The sequence below is a fragment of the Corvus brachyrhynchos genome, unplaced genomic scaffold, assembly GCF_000691975.1.
Source record: "Corvus brachyrhynchos isolate BGI_N302 unplaced genomic scaffold, ASM69197v1 scaffold200, whole genome shotgun sequence".
NCBI lineage: Eukaryota > Metazoa > Chordata > Aves > Passeriformes > Corvidae > Corvus > Corvus brachyrhynchos.
In genome coordinates, this window is record NW_008236184.1 from 3,244,699 (window position 1) to 3,251,679 (window position 6,981).

The window sequence follows — 6,981 nt, forward strand, 5'->3', positions numbered from 1 at the left end:
GATCTGCTCTCTCTTAGATGGGTTAATTGCTGTTTTTATTGTTATTGCATATCTAATATTCTATGAATATATAACCTAAATTATTTTAGGAATTACTTACCCTGATGCAAAAAGCGTAACAAGAAAGTATGTTTGGCACATTATGAGAATAGAAAAAGTGGAGCCAGGTATTTACTAGAAGCGACTGTGCAATAGCTACTCAGAGTTACTGGCAGCATGTTGCATCACTTACTAAAATGGCTTTTTTGGAATCTGCATGAGGTGTAGTGAGTGGGAGCTGTAATATTCTGGGTGAAAATCATTGCGGAAAAAAGAGAATCCTCTGGAAAAACGAGGGTGCTCTGGGTTTTCATGTTATTCCACTGGTTGATCAAAATAATGGTGCCTGAGTGAAGCTCAATACCCCTGAGACACTCCCAGTGTTCTGCCAGAGCCGTATGAACTGTAAGGCTGCTCTGCTGCAGTCCTGCACCACTGGCAGTGACAAAATGTACAACACAGATACTAGAAAATCAGGGAACAGACATCTCAGGGACTGTAAAGAAGGCTGGGAGGCTGATGTAGGAAAATGACACTTGGAATATGCAAGCTGCACTGTGTCCTGATGTTGCTTTCAAGAGTGAGTGGATTTATTCTTTAGAATTGCATATGTTTGTTACTCATGCTCTGGGTAAGGAAAGTGGATAATTTGGCATTTGCAAAAATCTTGATTCTTAAAAAATGTCTGAAATTAAGTTGTTCAAATTTAAGGTTTAAATATGGTTATGGTTAAATATGTTAATATTAAAATTTAAAGGATCCATTGTAAAAAAAAGTTTTTCTGTAGATATGATCTCTCTTTTCCATAACACCCAGCATTTGCAATTACTTCATTTTCCGCATTGAAATCACTCATACCTACTGTAGTGATCTGGATTCTAAATTTAGAAATAGATATTCCAAACTGCTCTCTGTGAAACAGACAGGGTACATGTTTTGTGTTGCATGGAGGCTACTGCTTTGCCAACTTTACATGAAATAGAATCTTCTCTTAAACACACAGTGGCCACCCCAAGTTTGTAGCTTGTGTCAATGCGTTTGTATCTAGTTTGCATATACAGTAAGGGGGCTTGATAACCTTCTCTCTACTGCTGAGCTGCTGCTTGTACAACATATACCCAGGAGGTAGACTCTCAATCAAAATCCCCATCTGCTTCTTGGCTAATGTTCCAGTTACAGTTAGACCTCTTGCACATACTCACATCTAAAATAAGATTGATGGTTTCACTATTGGGAAGCAGCATGTAACTAATGATGCATTGTACCATGCAAGCTTTTGTTTGAATATGTCTTTGTAATCAAGTTAAAGAAAGGAACACAGAGAGAAATCTGTCAGGCATACAGTCCTGCTTTTTTTTCTGAAACCACACTGTTCATCAAGATGCTTTTCAATCACCTGAAGACCAGTAATATTGTAGTACAAGATGTTCTTTCAGGTTTAGAAGAGATTTTATGGGCCAGAACTTCAGCTAGCATAAATTGGCTTCTGTGCAGCTCTAATGATTTTCACCAGCTGAGGATCCACCCTGTGTTCCTATAATAACCCACTAGCATCTGAAAAAAGATTCATGTGATGGTTATGCTAATATGTCTGAGGTTATAGAGCAAGAAAATTTTTATGTGGTTGAATTTTTAATGCAGTTTTTAAATCCAGTTTTTATTCTGCCTGTTTTATCTTGTCTAGGATTTTTTAATATCAAATAACTCTGAAGAGACATTTTTAGATGGACTTTTGTGTGTAGATTCATGGTCTATGTCAAACACACAGCAGCTGCACAGGAATCTGAAACTTCCTTTACAGCAATAGCTATTGAGTCATCAGACTTTTCAGTATTAAATTCAAAACTAAATAATTGATCAGCAAACTTTGTTTTCTGATGTGAAAGAAAACCACTACTTTGCATGAGAATAGTGTTGTGAAATAGGAATTTCTCCTGCATTTCATATTCTGTAGCTCCTGATAAGGTAGTCTACTTCCATGACTCATCACCGAGAATATTATCTGACTTTCCTTGGAAGCACTTTTGGGACTAGGAATGGCATTCTTGCAATTTCAAGTTTTCCCACAAGTTTACCAGATTTTGTATATTTGTGCCTTTTAATAATTTTTGAAATGTGCTGCACTGAGTAATTCTTACTATAAACAGCTGTAAACAAAGAAGAGAACCCAAATACAACTGCCAAGCATAAATATAGTTGTAAAGTAAGTAGGTCATCTGCTTCTACTTCAAATTTTTAAAAAAGGCATTTTTAATGTGTTTAATTCAATACTTGTTTGAGGAGTGCTTTTTCTAACAATGCATTATGTGTTTAATTGCCTTGGAAGAATGCTGTTTCTTGGCTTCTGGGTCTTTCTCACATGTACACTGTGTTCACGTGGGTTATGTCTCTGAAAGCTTGACAAATCAGAAAAGCATGGAATTGATGAACCAAATAATAGGGAAGAACAAATCCCAATACATCTGGACTGCCCATGCCTTTCCATTATGTGTAGAATATCGGGTGTTTGTATATTACCCCTGCCTTAAAACAGGTGAGGAGCTGGCCTACTCACTGCCTGCCATTACAATTAGTTCTGTTCTTCAGCAGACAGGATTAAATTTCTGCATGATTATGCACTACTGGAAAGGGTAGTGAAGCTGCAGGCCTTTTACCCACCTGCATTCTGTCTTATTTTGGATATTTGCTGTTGTCAGTGTCCTGTTTCAGGGACGACCTGTAAAAGTTTGCATTGCATTTATTGCTGTTAAAGCAGCTTTTACACAGAGCTGTAACATGTAGGAAACCTTCCACGAATCAGCACTAGCGTGTCAGTAGCTGTAACTGTGAAGAGCAGATGTGCTTTTGGAAACCTCAGTGTGCCTGCTGAGGGCATTTCCCTTCATTGGTCTGTGTAAGAAACAGCCAAACACGTGCAACAAAGCTCATTGGAAGACTGAGATCCAGCCCAACCTCCTTCCCCCCTGAGGACTGAGCTTTATGGTTTTAAGCAAAACCAACACAAGAGCAATGCCTTTTGAAGCTGCCTTGCTTGTTCACCTCCCTCATATCAAACAGAAGCATATCTGAAACAGATGAATACAGAGGAAAACCAAAAGTGCTCTCTCTCTTGCTTTTGAGCTACTGTACTTAAGAGGGAGAATTTGTAACAACAAATAGAAAGCAGACTTGTTTCAGATATTGATTGATGGCTCTTATGGATAAAGAAGGCAGCAAGAACAAGACAACTAGGGCCTCTTGTAGGTAACATATTTGAGGAGGATACACATGAAAGCACTTAAACAAAAGGCAGAGAACCATGCCAAAGTAAAGAAACTTGAAAGACGCTAAACATTCAAGGGCTGATTGATGATGTCTCTTAGAACTTAACATGCTCACAGGAGCAAAATGTGGATCTCTGTGGAGCTGCTGTCATTAAAACTGAGTTTTCATGAAAACAGAAGAACAAACAGACAAGAAGGCCAAAGGAAGAAGAATAGGATTAATATATACAGAGTAGATGTGGGGGGAGCAGACTGTTTGAGGTGGTTAATTATTGACCCTAAATGTTTAATTTGTTCCAGGGCCTGACACAGCTCTTGCTAGTCCTACAAGAACTTAGATGCTGGGGTGGGTAGACCCTTGGAGCTGGTGTATTGTGGCAGTTCCTACATTACTACAAGATTAGAGGAGATTGTAAGAGAGAAAATTGGCTTAGTTGAGGGATGAAGAAGCCTTAAATATTTTAAGCATCAGTTAGGATAAACATGCATTTAAAATCTTCTCCAAAATTTCTGAAAATCTGGTCTGAAAAACTGCCTAAAAATGTTACAGAGTGGTAAAAGAATTGCTGACTTTTTTCACATAAATAGAAATGAATGTAGCCTACTAGAAAGAATTGAAATAGTTGTTTCTCTGTTAGTTCTGGAACTGCAAATCTTTGATGTCTGGATAAACAATAGGATAATTGATTAAGTACATTGGTATTCCAAAATCCATAACTGTTGAAGTGATTCACAGCAACAAATCAGGCAGTATTGGGTTTGAAGAGACTGTGACCATGAGTTCAAACAATTTCTTGGTAGCGTCCTGTAAATACTGATGTTCCACAACTGAAATGGGAAGAGCTACGTAACACTGCATTTAGCACAGATGTTTCCTGTTATAACAGATTAGTAAAATTTCAGTATTCAGTGGGCCTTTAACACCCACCCTCCATCTGTGGTATTCATTTTTAGCATTGTGGAATAGGCCAAAAAAGCAGGCATGTAATTAAAAAGAAATCCCATCAGGGTGTTTTCTCTAGCTCCACTTTCTTTTTTTTTCCTAGCTGTGTTCCTTCATTTGTGTGTGGAAACATTTCATGGGTGGCAACATGGATAAGACAAAGCTAGTTCTCCATCTGGGAGTCACGCTTATTGCAGCCAAGTGCACTGCAAACAAGCCCTTGAGCGTATGCTGCATCCATAAATGCTAATTGAGAAAGGCTGTTTACGTCAGTTGTGTAAGAATAATATTCTTTGCCAAATGACCGTTTGTGCTTGTGGCTTTTAAGTAGCTGTGGTTCACCAAAGTGCTTGAGAAGTGCCTTTACTTTGAAGAGAAAGCTAAGCAAAGGGCTGGAGGCAAGGAGTGCTGAGGGACCAGATGAGCACTGTGGGAGTAACAAAGTCAATAACCCAGAGAGCTGCCACAGATCCACTCAAATAAAATGATGGTAAAGCTCATCTTTGAGTGACTTGCTTGGGAGACAAAAGAAGAGAAGAACGCAAGCATAAAAGTGACTCTGACCATAACATGCATTGCAAACACATTCAAAATTTACTGTGCAAACCAACTTCTCAAGTTTCTTTAATGTACGTTTATTCCAGGCTGAATGTTCCAAAACCTTAACATATGGTGTGTTATTTGTTGAACAACCTGCAGGGCAGAGCATAGGTGTCAGTCTTGTGAATTTTCAAGTTAACTCATAGATTTGTGGTGATTGGGGAATGGGTAAGGAATCTAAAATGCATTTACTATGGAGAAGAGCAGTGCCGTTGCAAGGGCCTCATCCATGAGATGCAAACCTTGCTAAGTCCACACTAGCTGTGGCACATGGACCTGTACCTCTTTATCTGTGTGTGTTCCTTCACTCTACACTGGCATGAAATCCAGGGCAGCCACCACTGGCCTGCAGTGCCCTCACACCACCCTTAGGAAGAGCACAGAGGCAGGCAGCTGGCCTTTCCATGGAGATTTAATAGTTCTCTGTCCTACTCTGTATTCCTTGCTTTTTTGTGTTCCAATTATAGCTTCAAAATTATTATTAATTACTTTTTAATTTCCAAATTTCATTTGGCATCTCATACTGAAATTTCCTGCAGAGAAAGGCTTCAAACTATTGGATAGAAATCTTTTTTGTCATATTCCCTCACAGATGGTCCAATCTGCTCTGCAGTTCATGCCTGACAGCTAGTTAATCTGGCAGCACAGGAACACACATTTCAAAATGCAGGTTCTGGTATCAGCCTCAGGCAAGCACCTCAACTCTGTTCTGCACCCTGAAATTGAGGAATTCAGTCTCTGTTCGCCTTAAAAATGTCAAGAGTTGTGTTTTCTAGATATAAGGTGTATTGTAGAAGATAACTCTGAAATTGAGATGCATCTAGAAATGTTTGTGTTGTTGCAGTACACTAACAATGTTTTCATGCTTACACCACTGGTGTAGAGCAACTTCCTAAAGGTGACTGAGAAAAGCAAACCCTTTCATGGTAGGTCTGAATTTGTTACTCATAGACTTTCATCTCCTCGAGAAACAGGAGAAGGAAGTCTAAAGATTGAAAAACGTTGCACTAAACAAAATGTATTCAAAACTTTGGCAAGGCATTGGATAAGTGCTTTATGCTATATATTTGTTAGGTAAAATTTTGCACTCCATCTGCCTAAACCATCTTTGTGCAAAATTTATAAAATATTACTGAATTGCATATATGTTTCTTGTCATCGACTCTGGGAAGTCTTATAAAAAATGGAATAAGAAAGCAGAATATATTGGGGGGGGGGATGTTAGTAGCACATTACAGAAATACACAGTTTATTATAAATATAATAATTTCCCTTTGATACAGAAAATCCAACAAAGATGCACCTTTGCTCAGGACCATGGATCTTAGGTCAGAAACATTTTTAGAAAGCAATTTGTAACTAAAAATTTTGGATTTTTTCCTTTATTTAACTACAGGACCATTTAAATCCTCTTAATTTTTTTAGATGAAGCTATTGTGTTTCTGGCAACAAAAAATGTGTCTTCCAGTCTGTTCCAGATTAGTGAAATTACCACGTGAATTTCTACAAAAGTTATTGCACTTTAAATACATCTGTTTTTATTAATGGAAAAGAGATAAAACTGATTGTTCCATTTGCTCTGAAATGACAGCCTGTGAATGGCAGCAAACAAATTTTTAAAAATGCTACCTCTGTTTTTGCCTGTCATTCTATATGGTATTTGTCAAGAGATAATGCAAAAATTCAAATGAGTCATTTCCTCAAACTTTAAGGCTGAGTAGTACGTTTAATATCACATTTTCCATTCCTTTTTGCTGCAGAAATACGAAGTCAAGAAATGAGGATGAGATTATATTTTTATAGGTTGTATATAATGTAAATTCCAAAATGGGTGCAGAAATATTCTGTGATTCTTTTTAGCAAAAATAAGTCTGCTTAAAAGCTTTTACAACTGTCCCTCGGGATCCCAGTGAGGTGATGATAATTTTTGTTATGAATTAATCTTAGAAAATTTTACAGTAGCAAAAATTGTGTACATTTAAAGAAATAATGCAACTTTAAGAACAGTTCTGAAATATTTCAACTAGCATAACCTAAGGGCTGGCATTTAAAGAAACTGCATATTCGTGATTTTAATTGTCTTCTAATTCATCTCCTTTGAAAATAATCAATTTCAAATAAAGTAGAGGTTCAGCA